The sequence below is a fragment of the Lichenostomus cassidix genome, chromosome 1 (genome assembly GCF_008360975.1).
Source record: "Lichenostomus cassidix isolate B80296 chromosome 1, HeHo_3.0, whole genome shotgun sequence".
NCBI classification, from domain to species: domain Eukaryota; kingdom Metazoa; phylum Chordata; class Aves; order Passeriformes; family Meliphagidae; genus Lichenostomus; species Lichenostomus cassidix.
The window spans coordinates 114822626-114847114 of NC_139479.1; the positions used below are offsets into that span (position 1 = coordinate 114822626).

Below are 24489 nucleotides of genomic sequence, written 5' to 3' on the forward strand. Positions count from 1 at the left end.
AACGTAGCCAAACAACATCAGAGCCCTTGCAAGGTCCTCTCTAAAGTGAAAAGGGGCTTTCATAGGCAATTTCTCTTGGGTACACTTCCTCTGAGTGTCTCTCCCTCTTTGAGTGACATTCTTAATTATCTTGCACATAATTTTCGGATGGTAAAAGGTACTTAACTATTGGCATTGCTGTGGAACGTTGCTGAATATATAGAACTCTTTTAAAATATAATTAAATATCGTTTTTAACAGCTTGGGCCCTTACTATATTCAGTGTGCAAAAGCTCCAACAACAGACTTAGGGCAGCAATTTGCACCCCTGATCAGCGCAGATACCAGTTTTTCTGGACTAAAATTATTAATAAAGAAATTTTATGCCCATGAATCTAAGAAAATAATGTTCATAGCAAGTCTTCTCATATAACAAAAAAGCTAGGAATCAGCAAAAAAACTACTGTCAAGAGATGGCATTGTAAATCCTGCCATAATATCTGAATTTTAGGACCTTGCGAGTGCTCGTGACATTCACCAAAGAGCACTGTAAAATGACGTTCACAGAAAATGCATTAAATACCCGATTTAAAAAAAAAAAGTCTCAATAAAGTAAAAATAAAAGATTCTGTGCTGGCACCATCACTAACAGGTGAGAGAAATGAGCAGCAAGGGTCAGGAAAAAACTGACCTATCTTTGGACAGGGACTGAGACCTCCTCAAAAATGAACCATTTAATCAATCGAGTAGCCTTGGTATACTTTCACATAATTTCATCAGAGTATTAAAAAATCAGTCATCCCTTTACAATGGAAAATTTTGGCAGAATTTGAGTCAGCAAATTCAATGTAGAGGCAGGGGAGCATGACATAACCCTGTTAGCCCTGGCACAGAGAATTCTGCCGTCTGAGCACCAAAACTCCTCTCTCACGCTGATCAGAAAAGTGTCATTTTCTGTCTGAAAGTACCTTCCCTTAGGACAACTGACAGTGTAGTCACTTCACCACAGCCCAGATGTGGCCCCAGTGACAGCTCCCTCCTCACTGCTCCCTTTAGCTCCAGAGATCCAGGAAAGGAAAGGAGAACTTGGTGTCACTTGTGTTAAGGGACAGTTCATCAGCTGGGTATAGCACGGAGATGGGTGGTGGGTTTGCACTCACAAAAATATTGCGTTAATCACAGTCAGTGGACAAACCTTCCTGCTAATGGATCACCAGACTTTTTATACAGAATGAGGAAGCATTCAAAAAAGATGGAGAGGGACAATTTACAGGAGCATGGAGTGACAGGGCAAGGGGGAATGGCTTCAAACTGACAGAGAGGAGGTTTAGTTTGGAGACTGGGATAGTGGAAGGTGTCCCTGCCATGGCAGGGAGAGGGACCTGAAAGATCAGGTCCCTTCCAACCCAGGCCATGCCGTGATGATTCTGTGGTGATGATTCTATGAATTCAGTTAAGAGCCCTCAAAGGCCTACTTTCATATATCCCAGAGATCAATAATTACAGGCTCAGTTTCTGCTCCCCTCTCCCTCCACGACACTTCACTTGTGGCACACCACAAAACACATTTCTGCCTCCCATTCTATTCAGAATAAACCATAAAAAGCTTCAGATTTCATGAGACTGCAACACAGCTTTAGTGATTTTGAGGTCACGGGGTCCTTGATTTAGCAAGCCCTTCTTGCAAAATGCAGACCACAGAAACTCAGCAATTTTTAATGCTCAGAGAGTTGAATTGTGTCTCTTTTATGAAGAGGTGTTTAGGTCAATCGAGATGGTATCCAACAGAAAACATTCATTTTCTTATCAGCTAAAAAATTACTTGAAAGAAATTCTATTTACATCATTACCCAGTATAGCTAAAAATAACCTGCTCTTCTTTTTCAGAACAGGTCTGGGATTAATACAAATCTGACTTCAAGATACACTGAAACCCCTCTATGCTTTTATTTTTGCATAATGCTGTACATCAAATGCTGTACTACAGAGAAAGGGCTACACAAATGCCTTGCATAATAATGTCTTACTTTAATTTCTAAGTATGGTTGAACTAAAGGTGCCCTTTTTTTGTGTTTGAGGAAAAGCTGCCAGTGAAAAATCGAGGTGAGATTCTGAGACTCCTTTTCCATCCTGTCAGCTGGAGCTTGTGCAGGGACAGAGCCAGGTAAAAACAAACACAGAACAGAGGGAACACAGGCACAGTTTCATGGAAAATTTTAGTTTTCTACAACATCTAAGAGCTTCTGCCATCAGGATTTCCAGGAAGAGGTCATCCTTCTAGGTCACTAAAATCTGGTAACATCTTTAATGGAAATGGTTTTATAAACCAATTATTTTTGCCATGCTTTGGGTGGCAACTCTACAGATGCTAGGGGGAGGACAAAAGAGGAAATACTAAATTTTTAATTTATGTCAGCATACTCCTAGTCTGGTTTTCCCCTCTAAAAAAATGTACTTGGTAGCAGAGAGTGACCCTTCCATCACAGCATCTGAGGGCACCACAGTGATTAATTTTATCCTCCCTATTGCCTTTGAAGTTGAGATAAATGAGTGGTCCAAGGTCACATAAAAGGCTGCAGTTGATCCGGGAACAAAAGTCAGATTTTTGGTGTCTAGACCTCTGCTTTATCTCTGCAATAAACCTCAGTAGCAAAGGAGACAAGGAAAAAGCTGTTTAGAGGACAGTTGGTCACATTTAGAGAGAGAAAGCCAAGAGAACAGAGAAAGCAATTTCTCCATGTGAGAGATTTTTAAGGCCACTTGGCACACATTTTATTGAGTTTCAACTCTTCTGTGCTTTCAAAACCAAATAAACAAGACTATAAGTAGTTTTATATTTTAATACTTATTTTTAAAAATTTGGTCAGCCCATCCTGTACATTGATGAAGAGATTTTCCTCACAGTTGTTTGTTTTTCTTCAGTAAAATTACCAAACTGAGTGGGGAAGTGAACACTTCAAAGGAGAAAACCACTCTGCAGGGAGACCTAGATAGGCTGGAAGAGCCTTATCCCCATGCTCCACTATTTAACGTGTGGCTGCAATGAAGGTGGAGCCTCCCTTTTTACAAGGAGTCACTTGGAAAAGATAAAGAATAATGTGCACAAGTTCCTCTTGGGGAGGTTCCAGTTGGTACCATGAGGATAATTTTGCACAGTAACAATCAGCCCCTGCAATAACCTCTCCAGCAAGTGGTGGATTCTCCACTATTGGACAAATTTAAGATTCAGCAGGACAGGTCTTGTCCAGACTGCTCTGTTGCCAAGAAAGGTTGGACCAGATGATCCTTGAGATCCCTTCCAGCCTTGTATTCTAGCATTCTAATATCTATTCTAATAATTTTTTTCTCCCCCAGTTACTGATATTTTATTCAAAAAGCTATTCAGGAGTTCATCAGAAACTATTGCCAGGGTTTAGTGCACTTTATATCAGACAACAAATCTTTAATTTCTAGATATTATGAAATACTTTTCATATGCAAGTAGTTTTATATAATACATATACTTCTGTAAGTAGGCATACATATTACATATAATATCAATATTAATATCAAGAGTAATATTAATAATTACACCACAAGCAACCATATTTTAGATGTATTTAAAAAATTCCATTAGATCTTGAAACGGAATCTAAGGTACTACTAATTTCATACCCTATGTAATCTATTAATTCTAAGTCATTACTAAAATCTGAGAAAAGTACTTGTGAAACTGCAATTATAATTCTCAATTCTGATTTTGTGTATCTGTATACTTACCATTTGCTCAGAGTAGTGCAAGTGTATTATGAAGTGAACTGGTTCCCATTGCAAAAACTTTCAGACTTGAAAAGAAATTATTTATTGTATTGTATATTTTTTTACTTCAAAAGCTGTGAAATGGTCTTATAAGAAAACTTTCTGTCCTAATCCAGGAATTTGCTTTTTCCCCAATCTCCAAACAGAAAAATCCACAACAGAAAGGATCAGCACAGCTCAATTGAATTGTTTACAACACTGAGTAATTGATTTACTTCTTGATTGCTTTAAACAACGGTTGTCACTTGGATTCTCCTCTCTCTTCATCCATCTTTTCATCACCAGAAAAAAATTAAATTAATTATTGAGCCAGATTGTAATTTATTTATTGTGAACATTGCACTGACATCTATTCTTTGAGATCCTCTCAGTATCCACTCTTTTTCACTTTTTGATATGGCTAAGTCATTTCAGCAAATTTACCCTGTGTTCTGTGAGTGAGCCCTACTTCTTTAGGTTTACACAATGAAAATATCAATCATAGTAACAGCGGCAGTAAATGTTTATGAGTCAATATGCTTACCTTCAAAGCTTTATTTTTTAATCCAGATGTCAGCTATGTACACCAGTGTTTCTGCAGAAGGACAGAAAAGAAGAAATAAATTGAAAAAATGGAATAAAACATAAGTAATAGCCTAAAATGAGCAAGCACAGATTAGGCAGCTCAGTCGTCATACATAGATGGCTTTTTTTGTCCTCCTTGATGATAAAACCAAAATAATTTAGCTCTTTACTTCAGTACTTCAAAACAACATCAAATACCATGCATTACTACTTCAAGGAAATGTGTTTATGAACACTAACAGAATAGCCATTTCAGTATAACTTTGAAAAAAAAATCAGATCTTTGACTAAGATAACCACAGTAAAATAACTCAATCATAATAATGTGGAGAAATATCTCAGGGGCAGTAGATTATTGTATTCTTCAGCCTCACTTCAAATCTTTAATTGGTTCCATTTTTCAGCAGTTTAAAAACCTCCTCCCATGATACAGTGCTATAAAATTTCCCTTCCAACTCAAAGCATTTATGATTCTGTGATAGTACCCAATGCAAAGCACAATTAATTCTAGTAGAGAAGATCTTCTTACATTATCCCAAAAGTATCCTAATGGATATCAACTGCCCACAGGAGAGAAGCTGCATCACAGCTTCGGATTTATTTTAAAATTTAACATTTATTTTACCACAAGTTTTTTATGTATTTTGGATTATGTCATCATATGTTCTCCATCTGTCAGATAAGGACAGTAGAATTTCCATCTGTATCACTGACTTTGGTGCTTAGGGTGAGCACTGTTTAGCAATAACTAAACCACCAGTGCGTTATCAGCATTACTCTCCCACTAAATCCAAAACACAGCACTGTGTCAGCTACCAGGAAGAAAATGAACTCTATTTCAGCTTAAACCAGGACTCAAGATTTCAGAAGCCACTGCAATAATTCATGCTGTCTTTTTAACATAGAATCATTTAATGTATCTAAGTAGTGTGGTGCTTCATTTAGGTGAAATAAGATACCAAGCAGGATTTTGTATTTTTGAGTAGATGCTTTGGGTTTGTCGCCTGTGCTTTCTTTAGGATAATGATGTTAAGGCAACAAATCTTTAAGGTATCAAAAATTAGATTAGGGCCTGAAAGATCCATTCTGGAGAGACGAGAATATGTGAACATTTTAAATTCCATTTTTCCCCCCAGTATTGGGCAATGGTGTCTGAACATGAGCCCAGGTGGGCAAGGAGACCAATGGCACCTGAGCTGTGCCAGCAATGGTGTGGCAGCAGGAGCTGGGCAGAGATTGTCCCCTGTGCTGGGCACTGGTGGGGCCACACCTTTAATCCAGGGGTCAGGTTTTGACCCCTGATGACAAGAGGGACACTGAGGGGCTGGAGTGTTTCCAGGGAAGGGAATGGAGTTGGGAATGGGGCTGGAGCAGCAGGAGCAGCTGAGGGAGCTGGGAAAGGAGCTCAGCCTGGAGAAAAGGAGGCTCAGGGGGCACCAGTATTTCCTCTGTCTTGCCTTCCCCTCATTTTCCCCTCCAAGCCCCGGTACATCCCATGCAGACACTGATCTCTTGCTGAAATAGTGTCTGCTGATTTTTATACCTCCATCAGGCTGGAATAGGACAGGTAGTAGGAAATCAGCAGGTGAGTTATGCTGGGAAATGTTAATATCTCCCTGTAGCATCTCCAAAGACAGCATCTTTAACTTGTCACAAGACCTCTAAGCCATTGCAGTGTGGCAGCGAGAGGAGGAGAGAGGCCATGCCAGGACATCTCCAGCTTCTGCCCATTCATCTGCAAAAAAAAGAAAACCAGAAAATTTTGATTATGATTGTTCCCTAGGAGGCACTAACAGTAAGTGACCTTGAGCTGCATAGCAGGGCATACAGGAGCTGAAAATACTCTTTGCTCAAAAAACCCAAGGCTTAAAGCAAGGCAAATAACTCAGGAAATGCCCTCCTGACTCAGGAAATGCCCTCCTGACTGCAGCTGCAGTAATTCCTTTATGTCCTCTAATCTGCACTGGGGCAGAGCAATGTGAGGGCAAACAGCAGAGCATCTTCTCTATGAGCAGCAAAGGGAAGAAGTGAAGACAGAGGAAATGCTGAAGGGTCACTTGATTTCATGGAAAGCTTATGCCAAATCCATTGGACTTCTGATCTGGAGCTTTGCACCAACTGTGCACATTGAGCCTATTTGAAATCCATGACATATTTACTGTTGCCCTCAGTCTCTTTCCTATTGTTTTACACTTAGTTCTTGTTTTCCTGTCTTTAATTAAACTATGAGTTGCTCAGGGCACCACCATGACTACTCCTATTTATACAATGCTTGGCACATGGATTTTGAGGCATTGCCAAATGTAGAAAGAAAAAAAAAATAGAAACACAGGACAGCAAACTATTATGAAGGAAGGTCTGACTTAGAAATCTATTTTTCTAGACTATGTAAACTTTGGAGATTCAGCTCTGGAAAAACAAAAGCAGAGAAATTAGTGGAAAAACAATCAATAGGGAGAAAGATATAACAACATAGACACATGCCCAGGGAACTGGAAACATAAGCAGGCAGGAACAGCCACTTTACAGCCCAGCCTTGGATCAGCAGGGCAGCACAATGTATGCAGGTGTCTTGCAACAGGAAGCCAAACAATTACTATGCCTTAGAATAAAACAAAAATAAACAGTCCCTATGACTGTTGCTCTGGATTCTGCCAGGGAGCAGGATTTTATAGAGTTTAAGGAGCAGTCACTGCCCTGCAGAGCATTTCAAATCTTCAGGTAAGATATGGGACCTAGATCACACACAGACTTTCACTTCTCAGAGGAGACTCACATCTGAAATCAGGATGAAACTACACAGAGGAGATCAGGATAAACCCATGCAATTTTCTGTGGTTTTGATAAGTTTCTTCCTCAAGTCTATCATTCTAGGATCCTCAAGAAGGGCTAATAAGAAAGCATCTTGTAGCAGAAAACAAGGCTTCCATATAATGTTCCATGACAGATTTTATTCAACTGTTTGATTTTTATTGAATTTAATCAATTTATATAATGGTGACACAAATGAAATAAAAATAACAAATAAACCCAGCTTTTATCTTGGTGAGCCTTCATTGCAGACAAGGCTCTAATTGCAAACTTCTCTTAAATTCTTTGTATAAACAAATGCCTTTGGTTCTACTCAAGACACATCCTTATTGTGGTGTGTAGATCTGACATAGCCTGTGGTCAGCCTCTACACAGTCAGTATATTTTTATTTTTTGGTTGATCTTGCAAGTCTAAGCAGAAGAGGGTACCTGAAAAAACCTGATTATGTCAGTAACTTCACATGAAAGGCCAAAAGATTAAATAAAACCTCTTGCTTGGGGAGTGAAAAACAAACAAACAAACACAGAAAATATCCAACAAAATGGGGCTCAATTAGGCCATTGACACGCAAGGATGAAGATGTTCTGCAATATTCCTTTTCCTAACATTAAGACATTTCAGCTACAGAACACCTTAAAAAATCCCCCCAAAATGATAAAAAAGAACACCTCAAAGCTCCCCGTGCACAAGCCTCAACACAGGCAGCTGCATGTGAACATTTTACACGTCTTCAGAGCTTTGTTTTGGAAGCTGTGCCTCCCCTTTCCGCAGCGGTGAGCTCATCACTGAGCCTTAGCAACCGCTGCTGCTGACCAGGGAACAGCTCGGGGTGAATCCAAGCACTTGACTGCGGGACTACAGCAGGATGACACGCTCCAGAAAAAGCTTTTTCCTGGAGCAGAAGGGGATAGTTATGGCAAACAGATGGAGGGAAGCGAATCCAAGACACAGTGTGTGACCTATCTCCGATAGAGTCTCCTTGCGTTTCGTTCTGGCAGAGCTGGGGTATCCCTGGTGCCAACAGAATGTTCCTGAGATGAGGATCTTGTCAGCAGGCTCCAGCCCTCCCCCTGTCAGGAGTTAATGGACAACATAGCCCAGCAGTAAATATTGACTGCAGAGAAACTTACACAAAAAATAACATTACAGAAAAGCAAAATAAGACTATTTTTTTGAAGTCGAGGGAGCACATTTTTGCCTTCCAGCTAAGACAGCCTAGGTTTCACACTGGCCAGGCCAAGGCTCTTAAAATCCAAGGATAGGAAAGAATATGAACTCTGAATAGGGCTGTGCCCCGTTGTTGATCTCCCTAAATCAAAGTGTGGAAATTGGGTTTTCTTTCTCTGTTCAATAACAGTGTGACAACACCCTAAGTGTAAAATGGAAAGTCCTGGAGCTCCAGAGAGATTTGGTAAGAGAGCCATGGGTCAGGAAAAGTGGGAACCAAGACAACCAGCACAGAGGCTGATGTCTGAAGGACCCAGTCCTGCACTTAGGAAGCCTTTGGTTATTTAATGCCTGTTCTCTAGAAAGGAATCATGACCCTTTAAGGGCCTGCTAAAAGCCAGTGATAAAAACTAGGAGAGAAAACAGAAGAAAGAGAGAGAAGGCTACAGAATAGCCAAATCTCCAGCTGAAGACATCCTGTGTGGCCTGTCTCCTTTTGTGTGAGTCAGGGAGAGAAACCATCACAGAGAAGAATGTCATCGATATTAATAGTTGAGAGTGGAGTAACACAAAACATTCCCAGCACAGACATTTGAAATTTACGGTCCCTGCGTGGGCCAGAAGCTGCTGCCCTTTTTGATCTGCCATCTCTGCTTCCTTTGGGAGATTCCCCCAGCCTGCTTCAGCAAAATCAACCCTACATCTCCTCTCATCCCACTGGACTGGTCTGGCCTTCTCCTGCTTGTTCATTCTGGGTATTGCTGAGCCTGTGGAGGAGCACTGGGTTCAGAACAGGGTGGTTTCTGTTTATTTTAGATAACCTCCTGTGACCTCTGTCTGGTGCCTGTCCTTTCAGGAGCACGGTGGTGCTTGAAAATGGGGTGGACTTAGACATTCTCAGAGACTTGGACACTGAGGTCCTCCTAAATCCTCCTTTAGTCCCAAATCCTCCTTTAGGGACTGTAAACTGCTGTAAGATTTGCTGTGCTGGGGACTGTTTCTGACTCTGTTTTTACACCGCCAGAACAATGGGATTCAGATGTGGAGCAAGGCCTGTGGGGACTCCTGTAATACAAATAACATATTAGTAGGACATGCTGCTGGAAGTGTGAAAACCAGGGCATAAAATCCCAGCAGCTGCATTCCTCTGCTGTTCTGGCAAACAGAACTCGATGGCAAACACAGAAAATGAATGTATGAGCACCTGAAGCAAAACTGTCTGAGCCCAAGGGATGTGTAGTGGAAAATGCTGGGCGCTGAGTGCCAAGTCCCTGTCCCCAGTGAGTGCTGAGCTGCCTTTCCCACATACCTCCCTCGGGCAACAAAGGAGTTGGATGCCAGGATTTTTGCTGGCTTGGCATTGCACAAAAGGCCTGTGGGGTGGGTACAATGGAATTCAGGCTGGGCACGGAGGCAGCATGGGTCTCCAACAAACAATAGCAACAGCGGGATCAAAACAGCAGGCAGAAAGTGAATGCACAATTACCAGGGCAAAAGAGCTGAAGCTGCAGGGACATTACATCCCCAGCCCTGTCTCCAAGCAGGATCCCACCGTTGTTAACCTAAGCACCACTGAATCAGGAATGTATTCCACATGATGCAATGCATATTATCCTAAAAGGAAGGTGAAAAGCAGAGGGATTAACCCAAGGTCAGAAATTCCAGTCAGTTCCTCCTGGTTAACATGGTATTAAACAAGCCAGTGTCCAGACTTCATCACATAACAGGGCCACAGGCACTGATGCACAGAAATATCAGGACAGAAATTCAGGGCAGTTGACGAAATCTGGTAGAAAAGAAAGCAGGGAAATAAACTCAATCATATTTGAATTATAAGTGGCCAAATAAGAAACACTGGAGAAGAAAAGTCCTCTTATTTGTAAGGAAACCTGACAACTTAATCCTCCTTTTAGAGGAGAGGAGCAGGAGATAAAAATGATTTCTGCTGTCTGTCTTTATTGAATAGAGCATAAATGTAATACATAGTTGAAAACCAGCTAATTTCTTTTGCGACATTTTAAGGAAGAAAAAAGTGTATTTGGAAAAAGGCTGACTTCAAAATACGAACTTTTCACATCTTAATATTCGTGAGAAAAGCATCTCCAGGTTTAAAGCTTCTGAAAGGCACCTGTTCTGAAGGAGGTTTGATTTTTGCCCCACCTTTTTTCATACTGACATTGAGGAGGGAAGAAGAGATGAAGATCACAATGAAAATACGGGAAGTTAAAAATGGGAAACGTAGTTTTTGATCACAGTTTTATCAGTGAATCAGGGACATCTTTGTATGGACACCAGGTAATAACCTGCAGAACTGACTTTGTCCTTGGGGATTTAGACTGTGCTAGTGTTCCTCATTACAAAAAGAAAACAAGAAAAGGATGGAGAAGATTTATCACATTTTTTAACTAGCCAAAATATTGCTAGTATGCAAAAATTCACTATATGGCTAATATAGCTTAAATCCTTTCTCCAGCATGATTCCTTGAGTCTCCAGCATGATTCCTTGAGTCAGGGGTTTGTGCTACAGACCAAAAAAAAAATAGGTTGGACTTTGTTGATAACTTTCCGTATTTGTCACAGATTTTATAGTTACATCTCTCCTTGCTGCCTCCTCAGGATATTTTCTTGCATGTGACACATGTTCTCCTGAAATTAGAAAACAGCAAAAAACCTAACCTGAATAAATGGAGCCTGCTCAATAATTAGTCTTCAAGTACTAGGAAGCTTGACTAGGGAACTGAATAGGATTTCATTTTGGGGAGGCCTGGAAAATGAAAAAGCCTTCAGTGTATGAGAAAAATAACACATGCAGCTACTTAAAAACCTTTCTCACTCCTCACAGTGGAGCAGTTCAGGTCTGCCAGCATGGCACTTCCCAGCTAAACAACTGGCAGACACAGAATAGCTCTCAGTCCACTCACAGAAGAAAACTGTCAAGACAAAATGTTCTATACATTTCAGAAACAGCTGCCTGACTTGATTTTTGGGTTTAGGTAGCCAGAGGAGATTTCTAAATCAGTGCATGTCACTATTAAGCAGGAATTTTTGGATGGAAATGGAAAGAGACTTTTACAATCTTTGCAAGTGCCATGTGTATGATTCCTACATGTTAATATATCATTATAACTGTTTACATCTCATTTCAACTGCAGAGGCCTTAAACAGAAGAGCCATGACCTCCTCCAATTTTACCTGGCTTGCAAAGAGATAAAATACAATTATCTAAAACAACAGGGCAACTCCTGATGAGAGGTGAGTATCAGCTGCTGATTACAGAGGAGCAAACAAGAGTCAGGGTGTCAGTGTTCACCCCCTTGAGGTTGAATATTTTGCCCTAATGTGGAACCAGCATTCCGCAGGGTTTGGTACAAAAGAGTACGTGACAGATTGAGCAGCAGCGTGGTGCACTGAAATGTGGATGAGGCATGAGTAACAGCTGCTGATAAAAAACTAATAAGCAACTCCTTAAGGCCTACCTGCAAGTTATTTCCTACAATCGCCTGCAAGTCTCATCTTGTCAAATACTTTTTTAGGTGCTTTAGTGCCTGATGGCACCAAAAAAAGGCAAAAAAAAAACCCCAAAACAAGAAACAAAAAAAACCCAAACCAACAAAACTGAAGTAGCCAAGAACCCCAGTCTGTCTTGCAGTGGTTCTAATTTTGTTTGGTTTTGATGTAGCAAATAAATTTATAAAAGGTTTTACTAAAAGTTTCTGTGATATTCTGTGATGATAGTCTTTGAAGTAGCAAACTAATGCTCCCAAATCTGCTAAAATATTAAAACCTCTTTTTGATTAAGCATTAGGGTCAGCACTAAACTTGTTCATACAGCCTCACACAGCAATTGAAAAAAGCTCCTACTTAGAGCTGATCTGCCATGTGACTCATGCACTCTTGACATTTTCCCAGCTGCTGAAAGGAAAAGTGAAGCAAAGGTTCATTCTTCAAGAGAGAAGCTGAGCCTGGGCAGATGGTCCTTTCCAGTAATTTTTGTGCTGGTGCTGTGCTCAGGGTGGTTCTTTCCAGAGATTTTTGTGCTGCTACTGTGCTCCTGTTGATGAGGAGAGGGGGAGAGGAGCTGCTCCCAGTGACAGAGTAAAGAGAGGGAAGCAGGGCTCTGCCTGTCCCTGGAGCCAGGCTGATTGCTGAAAGCATTAGAGGAGCAGCCCTGGCAGCAGGCAGCTCTGCAGCCTCCAGGCCACCATAAAACAGGAGCTCCTTTTTTCCACAAGAAGAAAAGAGCAGTGTCTCTGCAGCAATCTCTCTAGCACATGGTGCTTTTGGTGGGGAGAGGAAGGCTGATGCTGAATCTCAGCAAGCAGGGAGAAGAGAGGGGAAACCTGCTCTTTCCCAGTGCTCCTGGACAGCCTTCTTATTTGTAAGGAAGAAAACACAGGCAATGCAAGCGCAACTTCTTCTAGCTCCTTTTAAAGTTCTTTGTCACAACTTTTATGGCACCAAATCTGTGTAAAGACTCATCACCATTACCGTGCTGCCTTTTCCATCTCCAAGGCTTCAAGCATTTAGTGCAGGTACCCTCAAGGTGTCCCTCGAGGGTGGGTGGGCACTGCACTCCACCTGCAACTCCCTGGCAACCCCAGCCTCCAGCACAGCCTCCAGAGCATCCTCACTAACAATCTGCCAATGAGAAAAACTAACTCTGCTTTACCTACGGGGAAAGGGAGAAGGAAAAGCTGGGACTGTCAATGTGAAGATAAATGAACTTACTGAAGACATGCAGACAGAGCAAGATGTCTAACCAGAATGAACTCTTACTATATACTGCCACCACAGACAAATTACAACCTTATTTACACAGTAGGATTTTAGTGACAATGAAGTTCGCAGCTGTGGTCACAAGAAATGCAGCAGCTCAGCTATTTTAAATATACAATTCCAGTGTAACTGGAAGATTTTTAATTAAAATAATGAACAGAACCTGTGCTCTTCAAGAGGTAGACATTTCAGAATCCTCTATTTTCAAACTTCTGACAGGCTCAGATGCTTGCAGAAGTGTTGCAGTGTTGAAGTCATTCTCCATCATATTTCCATACACAGCTGAAAATTTCCACACATAACAGAAAATAATGACACTGTAGCAGCAAGCCACCTGAGCTTGAAGTGTCTGCCAACGATTTCTGCCTCCCCACACTCCAGTCGAGAAAACTCTGCATGTGAAATATTCAATATTTTTTCAGTGACTTCATAAAACTACTTTTTTTTTTTTCTTTTTTTATTCTTTTTCTATCCATGTGGTCGAAAGCTGACTTCATCAGCTTTAAATGTGCACTCTGGGACTTTCACTGCTTGAAGTAAAGGCTTAGGTCAATGCCTTAAGGAGAAGAAGATTTATACCTCAATAAATGATAACACCTAAAAAAGCCAAGTGACCAAGAGATCTACCTCCATGTGTTGTGTTTCCTCCTCTCATGATATAACAGAGCTGATGTCAGAGAAATCACACATGAACACCTTTTCTGAAGCCTTTACATCAGCAGCTGATGAAATTTGTTGGAACCTTGGGCCCTGGCTGCCCTCAGAGTTTTGAAAAGGAGTTTGCAAAAGACTTATCTGGAAGAAATATTCTGAAATTTAGATTTTCCTTCACACTCTTCAAAGAACCATGATCAGTAATTTTGCAAAGGAGCCAGACAGGGTTTCAAGTTGGAGCAGCCAAAGCAGAGACATGTGGAGAATGTTTTCATCAGTGTTTTGTACAGGTTTTGTTAGATGTTATCTCCCTCATGCTGGTTGATTATTTGCTCTAACTCCTCCCACACATCCCTTAATTTCTTCATTCCCCCTTTCCCCAGGAAAGACCAAAAAAAAAATTGCTATTGTTGTGCCCACATATAATATTTCTTCTCCTTGCTTTTTGTCTCATCTATTTAAAATCCTGTTCTAGTCAAGACAGAGGCTGTCTGGTTTTCTGTGTTAGTAAATTATGTGAGAGATGATATTCAAACCAAAGACAGGCCCTCAGGCACGAGCAAATGAACTTTGTCACTTCTTGATGAAGTGATTAATGCATCTCTCTCACATTTCTGCCAGAGGTCACTGTCATCCTGGAGCAAAGGGAGATATAAACTTGCTCCTCAGCCACATCTCACTGCACAGCTCAGGGTAACAACAGGAACAGCTTCCAACTGTCTGTGCAAGTTCCTGTGCCAGGCTGAGCATTGCAACAACCAAGGAAAAACAATCAAAATGTTCATCCATATCCTCCAAACTGATTTCCTGCAGACCTCCATTTCTTTAGAATAAAAATGTTATTTCTGTGCTGGCATATTTGGCATTTCAAAAGGATTTACACAGAATAGATTGTGCAGCTCCTTAGTAAAGAGTTCCCATTGTTTTCCATCAGTTTGAAGGCAGATGCTGTAGGGACCATAGAAATTTTTACACAAGAGAGCTTTTGTTGTATCCCTGGTTCTACCGTCTCAAAGACCAGAACAATTTAGTAATTAACAAATATTTAGAGTGATTTGCTCAGTGGCCTGAAGCCCAATTGGGCAAACTCAACTCCTGTTGGAGAGCTGGATTTCTAATTGCCCTATGATATGAACACCTCTCACTCCACAATGTACGAAACACAACTTGTGCTGAATGAATAGGTAATAACACCATTAATTAGTGTTTAACAGTTAAATATTTCACAGCAGATAAGAAAAAAGACTTAGGACACTTTTTGAAGTTTCCTGGATTCCCTTCCCTGGCTGCTGCAGCCCCTGTGCCCAATGGAGAGGAGTCTGAGCCACAAAAGGCTCATGCTTTTTACTCATAAAGTCCATTGTGGAAAAAAGGAAGTGGGGGACAGAGAAAGAGATCTTTTGGTATCCAACAACCCATGAAGATAACATCATAATTTCTTGTTTCCTTCTCTCCCAAAGGCACGTTGGACAGACAGAGCTGTACTGCCCACAGATGAGGTAAAAGGAAATTAGCAGGAAAGTCCTGTGGCAGCAATTAGCAAAGAAAACGAGTGGGGGGAAGAAAAAACTGATCTTTAAACTCTTTTTTTCCTACAGCACTGATTTTTATCCTTCCTCCTAGGTTTACCAAGAGTTATCCTCCCTTCCTGACCTTACCCTTACCTCAGCCTCCAACCAGCTCCGAGGGTGACTCAAACCCAAACCACACATTTTTATCCTGCTGAGCCACTTTTACCCAGCAGCAGTTTGCTATGAATTGTCACCTCCCAGTTCATGTCTATGCACAGCTCCAGGGCTGCATCTTCCCCAGAACTCCTGAAGTCAGATGGGCTTTATGATTCACTGGTTATCAGTACTTAGGTGGACTACAAGCTGGGCAGCCCAGGATTTTGCTGTCAAAAGGACGAAGTCACTCTTAAACACTTCTTCACTTCTTTTTTTTCTTTTTCTTTTTTTCTTTTTTTTTTGTTATGGTTCAGGGTACACTTTCATAAGTTGTTCCCTCTGTAAATGGGTAAGGGCATGGATCAGTGCCTGTGGTTCCAAGGTTATGTAAGAGCATGTCTGTTATCACTGAAAATATGGAAAGGGAGACTTATCTATTCCATATTCTTAATTTGTTCTGGGAAAAAGGATTCATTTAATCAACCCAGAACTTTCTGCTTGACTAATCTTTCTCTCTCAGTGTTTCCCAATCCACATTCTTCTGAAAGGAGAAAGGGCCCTAAGCAATGACATGTTTGAAGTTTACCTGGCAAGGAAGGAGCTCTTGGACTGAAATGTGTGTCCACAGATAAGGTGGGAAATGAGCACTTTCATGTCTTACGAAATTTGCAGTTTTTACTACAGGACAGCCAGGCTGTGTTATTTCAAATATTGGCTGAACACTATTTACTGATTACTCTTAGATACAGTGAAAAATGATGTCATGGTTTGGAGTTGCCTTTTGTTTGCTTTACAGCAGTGAAATCTTCTTCAGCAAAAGAATGTAGAATAGTTTCCTTTTTCTGCTATAAAATAGAAAGGCTTGAAAAACAGGTTATGAAGGGCTCTAATGACAAAGGAAGGCTTAAGAAAAAAGAATGGTTTACTTTGTGTAAAACAAATTAGTTTTGGATACTTCACCCAACCCTTAAATCATGTATGAAGTGCTCATTATATGAGAGAAATAATGGATTTATATCTCTTTGGAGAAGCTTACAGTTGGATTCCAACAGTAGGAGATATATTTTGGTCTGATGCACATTTAGAAAAAGAAATATGGCACTGGTTATCATTTACATTTAGAATAAAGCGCATCAAACATTTAAACAGTGAATGCTTTTAAAGATGACGTTGAAAAAAATCTGAAGTTCAATAAATTTTTACATTTCTTTGTGAAAGCCTACATAACAATACCTCTTCTTTAACTGTTGAGGTTATCTTCCATTTTTGGTTTCATCCTATCTCAGCAAACCCTTCCTGTCTCACTTTTTGGCTCAGGATGCTCCACTCCCTTTTGTTTGAGCAGTAGGAAGTTCACAGTTCCCACAGGAAGGCCCCACCTTCCCAAGACAAATCACATGCTATTGTATGACTCACTTTTCAGGGACAGCCTTGATAATATGACATGCAATTAATTAAAAGAAAAAGCATATATTAAAAAAATCCAAAACCAATAAAAGAGCCATAGAGGACTTTTATCTGAGTTTTGGATACTCCTTTTTTCTTCCCTTGAAGTTTACTTTTTTGTGCCATGTTTTCTCCTTCCTTTAAAACATGAGAAGCTTCCACTTCTCACTGTTTAGTGAAAAACAAAATAGCATTTTACCTAGTGTCTCAGTTTTTGCAGGTAACAAGTAATTTAGGGCAATTTCAGTTTTTTATGTACTTAATAATCTGTACAGCTTGATAGCTGCAGGTCTGAATTAATATACAAATAAGGTGAACTAGAACCTTGCTCAGATTTGAAGAGCCCTGTTGTATCCCAGTTAAAATGTCATGCCATTTCCGTGATCTGACACTATAAAAATTTACTCTGTTATTCACCTACTGTTAAAGAATTCACCTAGCAACACAAATTAATATACTGCAATTATGAAAAATAAAATGGAAACTCCGTAAGTCTTATGTAACTTGGGAGCCTAAGTCTTGCCATGACTGCAGGTTTTCTAGACATTCTAGAAAATGATGCAGGGTTTGAGTCTAAATTACTGCAGCAAAAACATGAAACATTTGACAGCTCTTCATAGCTTTCACTATGATACCTGAGAAATGTGTGTGAGGGGAAAAAATACTAAAAAAGTATTGAAAAGTAGAGAAATAAAAGATTATGCTAACTTCTGGAAGCCTCACCATAGTTTGTTTTAATGGTAGAAGAGGATCATGACTAAGATCAACTCATGTCTGCTGCAGCATAATTTCTATTTTGGTAAAAATATAAGTGATTTGAGATTGTAAATTGTACTCAGCATATCAAGGAAACCTTTAATTGGAAAAGAAGTCAAAGAGAGCCACTGGTAATCTCAAGGATGCTTCCCTGGCAGGAGGGAGGTTCATCCCCAATCCCCCTCTCACCACAACAGACTCATGCCAGCTTTTTGAATGGCTCAGCTGTGCTTCCACTTGCCTTGGCTCGTCCTCTCAGTGTCCTGCCAGGGACTTCTGGCACTTCTATTTATCCTGCCAGGGAAATTCCAGCTTTAGCTGTTCAAGTAGGTGGCTGTGGCCCAAAAAGGCATGAAACTCAGGATTATTGGTCTCACTTGAAACAGGGCTGAGCTGTCCCAGGTGATGCAGCTGTCTGGCAATGCAGAGGGGCTCTTTCCCACATTCTCCCCCATGGTGAGGAGGACATTCACTGGTGTGGTGAAGTGGGGTTACAGCTCAGGGAAGGGCATGGCCTACTGCCCTGGGCCACTCAGTGATAAAAAAAACCCCACTTTTGCTGTTCCAGCCTCAGAGCTGGAGATTTAGTTTGGCATTTCCTGTTTCAGCAGCCAGGACAGTGGCAAGGGAGAGACACGAGGAGTTTTTGGCAGGAATCACCTGCCTCTTTTCCTCTTCTGTACCCACTGAGGCAGAGGGAATGGGCAGGACAGACGTGCAGGAGAAGGAGGCAAATCTTCCAGCCTCAAAAAATTTGGTCAGCCAAATCACGTATCTGTGGGTCTTCATTATTCAGCACCTATAAATCCTTGCGAGGGATGAGTGAAAGGAGAAAGACACCTTCCTTTCCCACATTTGCTCCAGATGAGAGAGGAACATGGGAATATATGGAAAGAGGCACGATGCAGAATGGCCATGAGGTCTGGGATTGTCAGAGACAGGTATTTTCATCAGAGGGCAAAGACAATATATTTTTGGTGCTGTACTGTGAAGAGCCAGGAATTGGACTCCATGTGGATCCCTTCAATTTCAGGATATTCTGTGATTCTATAATGGAGTAGCATGGTGTTCTCTGTGATATCTCATGAGGAATCAATGGGTGCTACTTGCTACATTAAGTCTCAAAAAGCTCTTCTGATTACATTGTGATGTGTGTGAGACACATGAAATTTACACCTTACACATTCTCTCACAACATTGTTACAGAATCCTAAACTTGAGCTTCCATCAGTTTTACCTCTCCTGGACCACTACTTAACCCTTGCCCTGAAATGATGAGACGAACTAGGGTGTGCAATGACACAAATTCATGGCATTTAGGTTCACATTTCAGTTGACCATTCCCATTTGTTCCCAGGCTGTGCACTTGCCTGCCTCGTGCACACACAGCCAAGTAAGCCCAGTCAGCATCCTCTTATCCTACACAGATCACACTGGGGCTGGAAGGAGGAATTCTCCATGCAGAAATCTAACCCTGTGACATTTTCAGTGTGACAAGAACCAGGACAGGCTGTAATTCTAACCAGACGCTCTGTTATTGAAAGATATGTGGTCCAATTTCTTGTCTAAAATGCATATTTTTAATAAGGACCAGAGCTTCGGGGTGCTAATCCAAGCCAAATTAAACTTCGTGTACTTTGAGGCTTAACTATCATTACCATATTGTGTAACTCTTTCATTACTTCGTGTTTGTCATGTAATGTCTTCTTTGTATTTTTCTTTAATGAAAACCAATGCAAATGTTGGAAGAAAGAAGCAGCTCTGTATGTTAGACATCAGTAACACTTTAACACATTTAAATGAAATAGTTTATCACTGTTATAGGATTCATTTTGGAAAAAAAATTCTTCTGTCCAAAATCTATGGAAGGAGAGGAAAGCTTCATGTGGGGAGTTTAAAGGAGGCAGTAGAAGAAAGAGCACAGTGCTGGTGTCTGAAGATAAGGTCAGCTGGCTTTTAGTCTTAATTTGCAGTGGTCTTTGGCAGTTCTGGAGACACTTCTGTTAAAAACAATGCTTTTTGAGGCTAGAGGTCATGGTCAATAGAAAACCAAAAATTTTGCTAAACGCGTGATTGACCACTCTGTGTTCTCTGTGTTGGGCCAGGGACCCTTAAATTCCAGGGGAAAAAAAAAAAAAAAGAGGAAATCTATGCCAGTTTGTCTGAAAAATTGCCATTGAGCTGCATATATTATGCAGAGCAATGTCTCAGTAATGCTGTTTCCTAACTATCTCCATCTGGATCACTGAGTTCTGAACTACATAACAAAGCTCTTCCCATTTGGATTGTGATTTTGACCAGAACATTATATATCCCAGAACCTCTGGGCCAAGGGAATTTGCGTCATGAAAATGTCCCAAGAATTGTGTTACTGAAGGTGTAAATCATAGGTTGCTGTTTACCACAAAATGCTATGGGTTACGCTGGCCAGAACCAAACCAGAATGAGGAATTGCAACTGCTTTTGTTCATTCTGCATCCTGAGCTGACATGTATAGCAGCATTGTTTGTGGAGCAGAGTTCCCTTCTGGGAACATCTGAAAAAGTTAAAGACCTTTTAAAATGATCTCACTGCTTGTAACACTAAGCATCCATGAAAAACAAAAGGCCATAAGAAAAGTTGAGTGCTTCAAGTTGTTTTACTGAGTCCCACAGCTCTGACAGCACCCTGACTGCCTCCAGGCTTTGGTTTCCTGAGCTGAGGGTCTGTCTGGAATCAGAATTTTCCCATGAGTCTGGGTGATGCTGGTGCTTCTCTGTAGGAATGAGACCTAAAGGCATGAGACGTGATGTGGGATGTGCTCCTCTCTCCTCCACAAAGCAAGAACACCCCTTTGGAAGGATTTGTCCCTCCAACCAGGTTGGAAAAGTTCCAGGAACACTTGCATACAGTGCTGCACACTCAGATTTTGTAGACTTTGTGCAGTCATCAGTGGAAATTTAATAGAATCTAAACCCTGTTGCATCAATAAACATAAAATAAACAAATCTAAATATAACTAAAGCCTGTTGCACTCTTGGTGAATCTACTGGTGAAAGTTACTGAACTCAACCAGACTTATGGGGTTGTGATGGTAAAATGTAAAACTCACTCTTGGTGACACTGTGATCATGGATGAGACCCAAATTAGGGTGTAACCCCCACTGTTGGTGCTTCTGGGACCTTACTGCACATGACCCATGACCAAGCTGGTTATTATCAGAAACTCAGCCATGCTGCACCCAGCCCTTTGATTTCTGAGGTGAAAAGAAAGACTTATTTCTGCCCAATTTCTGTACTCCTAATGCAGCACTTTCTCTGTACCTGACCCTATCCTTGCCCCAGCACCTTCCTGGCAGGCCTGGGGGCTGGGATTGGCTCTGATCGCTATCCTGGGCCCCTTCCAGCCTGGCCTCTCTCCAGCCCTCAGTCCATGACAACCCCATTTACCTGGGCATTTAGCAGATAAATTAAAACCCCCTGAATAAACCACTGTTGATTTAATCCCTCTTCTGAGCAGGGCCATCTCTTTCTGAGCAGCATTTAACTCTAACTCTGGGAAATGCATGGCAAAGCTGTGCTCAGTTGAGAACCCCTGTCAGCCATGGTGGAGGTGCAAGCCCATAGGGATGACTCATATTTTCCAGCCAAAGCCAAGCACAATGGTGGAATGTGAAAGGGTTTCTAGGGAGTACCAGGCTGGCACTGCTGGAAGCTCCATTCTTCAGTTTTTCCACAGACTCAGGCGGCAATAAAACGGTGTTCTCACTACCCGCCCTGCTGAACAAGTGTGTTTTAAGCCACTACTACACAGGGTGGAAAGTTTAGCTCTGTCTCAGTGCCCATTCTATGTTTGGCCTTTGGGCTGAGAGTGCCAGCAGCAGGTTGTGTGAGGTTACTTTACGTTAAATAGATACATATATGGTTTGGTGCTCCCATCTCATTGCCCAGGCCGGTCACACAGCCCTGCATGTCCCCAATCCCTCAAACACTCACACAGCAGCCAGCATTAGCTTGCAATCACTACCACCATGGTCCACGTTTGGATAAATGGCTTGAACTCCATCCACTACAAATCCCTGAGTCACCATGTTCTCCAATAAAAAAAATTTCCGAGCAGGAGGTCCAGTTCTTTTTTACCCATATATTTTAGACTTGGACCTATGGATGAAAAATTAAACAAACAGAATGTTTTTTGTGCCACAATGTTCTTTCAATCCATGCACACTTGTGCTGATTTGAGCTGGGGCAGAGCTGTTTTTCTTCCCCGTGGCTGGTGTGGAGCTGTGTTTTGGGGCTGTGCTGAGCACAGGGTTGATAACACAGAGATGTTTTTGTTATTGCTGAGCAGAGCTCACACACAGCCAAGGCCTTTCCTGCTTTTCCTGCTCCTGGGGAGGAGGGTGGGAGGGGACAGAGCCAGGACAGGTGACCCCAACTGACCAAAGGACATTCCAGACCAAGTGGCATCATGCTCAGGATATAAAGTGGGGGGAAGAAGGAGGAAGGGGGAGCATTTGGAGTGATGGGGATGCAGAGCACCTGCCCATGGGAAAAAGTGAATGATTTCCTTGTTTTGCTTTTCTTGTGTACAGTTTTTGCTTTCCCTATTGAAATGTCTTAATCTCAATCCTTGAGTTTTCCAGCTTTTACCTTTCCAATTCATTCCCTGATCCTGCTGAGTGAGTGAGGGGCTGTGTGGGACTGGGTTTCAATCCCAGCTGCTGGCTGGGATTAAACCATGACAATACTACTTAATAAATTTCATTTTGGCTGCTACAGTTGTCAAGAAATTTGAATTAATCTGCTCATCCAACATATATCTACACTCATATTTATAGCTCAGTTTTTCTTAATGAACATAAAAACCTTCCTAAAAGGTCTCCATTTTAAAACTAAATTAATTTTCCTATTTTTATGACACAGAATGTTATGTATAATTTCCAAGAAATACAATTGGTTTGTTATTGTAAAGTAAGAGATTATAAGACTGATAAAGCACTACCAGAAACAACAAAACTTCCGGTTTAAATATGCTATTTTACAAGCATAAAAAATCCTAAAGTACGATTTTATATTTACATCATATGCTGGGATTTCTTATAATACTTTAAACAAACCAAAACCCTTTTTTTATCATCTTTTTTTTTCTGTTTGGAACCTAGGTAAAAAATCCACAGATGACACACAAAGTGACCTCTCTTCTCACCGGTTTCAGACAAGGACTTTAGGACAGTGATACCTAATGTATATTTAATTTTTATTAAACCATCTCTTTTAACTTTCTTGCTTTTTGAGCATCTATGATATGTGTGTGCTTGGAACAACACTGACATTAATAAAAAGGTCAAATAAAAGTGCTTCTAATGAGCCAACAAAGCTGGGATCAGAGCCAGACATTTATGGACTAGCTTTGGCATAAAAGGAGACTTTCCACTCTTCTGAAAGCCAGATGGACATGGTTGCTCTCCTCACCGCTGCAATCAGAATTCTTTGAAGCTTCTGAAACTAGCAGAAGACTTTTTTAACCAATTATTCAGTTCCTCCCTTACATCTCTACAGGAACTGGAGCACTGTGCTCTTCTGTCCCAGGCTTTATCTCAGATTTTCACAGGCAACACTCTCGGCTACCTCTAGAGGAAGAAAAAAAGGAAGGGACAATTCCATAAAAAGGCCTCCAGACTCTGAACAGGAGCAAATGAGAAAACTACCAGCAATCCTCCTTTGTCTGGCACTCTGAAAGGGTTTGTTGGGGCAAGCAAAGTCTAGGAGAGAATGAGACCAAATGCTGAGTAGACGGTGGAATTGGCAGATTGACCCATATATTAATGGAAATACTGCAGCATTAATTCTTCCTCTGTGGTTTAGACATTTTCTTGGACAAACTCTGGTATTATTCTCCCTATATATTTTTTCCTCCATAGCTAGTGTATTTCAGTGGAATACTACAACATCATAAGGCATTACTCAGACTAAGCAACTGCAGTGAATGCTTGGGAGGAGCTAAACCTGAATTGAGCAATGGCAGGAGAGGGGAGACATATCAGAAACGTGGCATCCAGAGAGGATAAGGAATGGAACTTCCCACCCTCTTGCCAAGATTCAGGAGCGTTCTAATGAGGTGGTTCCCTCCTCATGGACACTTCTGATAATAAAACCTATATTAGTCCTTCTCCGTCCACTTCTCCCCCACATAAATTCACACTCCTGTCGCTGTTGGAACAGGTTCCCTTTCCCTGAGAGATTTTCCAGGAGAAAGTACTGCTGTCCATAACTCAGGTTTTAAAGGACCTAACTACTGTGTGCAGAGAATAGCTGGAGCTCTGCCAATCCGATCTTCCCTGGCTCTCCAGGGCCCAGCTGGCACCTGCAGTGGAAGGAGGTGTCCCAGGCTTTTGCTGCCTTTGGGACAAAAACTGTGATTCTAAGAATGTGGTATTTTTCTGGGGTTTCTGTCTTCCTGAGGGACAAGAAAACACTATTTTTGTTTCCCATTTGAGGTCTGCAGGCCAGAAAAATTGAGACACTACAGATAAAGGTAGCACTTAAATACAATGTGAAAAAAATGGACCTCTTTTACTTGTAAAAGATTCCAAAACTATAGTAGTAGCAATGCTCCTTCCTTGCACTTTTTATCCTTAATCCTGTGGATTAGAAAAATTTTCAATGCATATTAAAATATAAAAACAACAAAACAAACAATTTTAGAAATCCAGGTTTGAATTTATATGAGTGCAAAAATGAAGCTACTGTGTCCCTGTGAGAGGAGCTGTTTAGTGCCACTGATATACAAGGTGACCAATCTGCTTCAGAGATTATTTTAAATGAAGTTTCATTATCTTAGGTTATTAAACTAGCTTAAGGTGGAAAAACTGTTTAACATAAGTATTT

At 41.1% G+C, this 24489-nt stretch overlaps 1 long non-coding RNA gene across 1 annotated transcript in view; it reads right to left on the bottom strand.

Moving 5' to 3' along the window:
* Nucleotides 1-7943, bottom strand: part of LOC146445649 (uncharacterized) — a 30561-nt gene extending 22618 nt beyond the window's left edge. Inside the window, exons 1-3 of the long non-coding RNA XR_014855708.1 lie at nucleotides 7822-7943; nucleotides 5885-6076; nucleotides 4301-4351 (exon numbers count right to left, since the gene is read on the bottom strand). This is a non-coding gene — a long non-coding RNA (uncharacterized LOC146445649). The remainder of the gene's footprint in view (nucleotides 1-4300; nucleotides 4352-5884; nucleotides 6077-7821) is intronic.
* Nucleotides 7944-24489: the final 16546 nt, after the last annotated feature.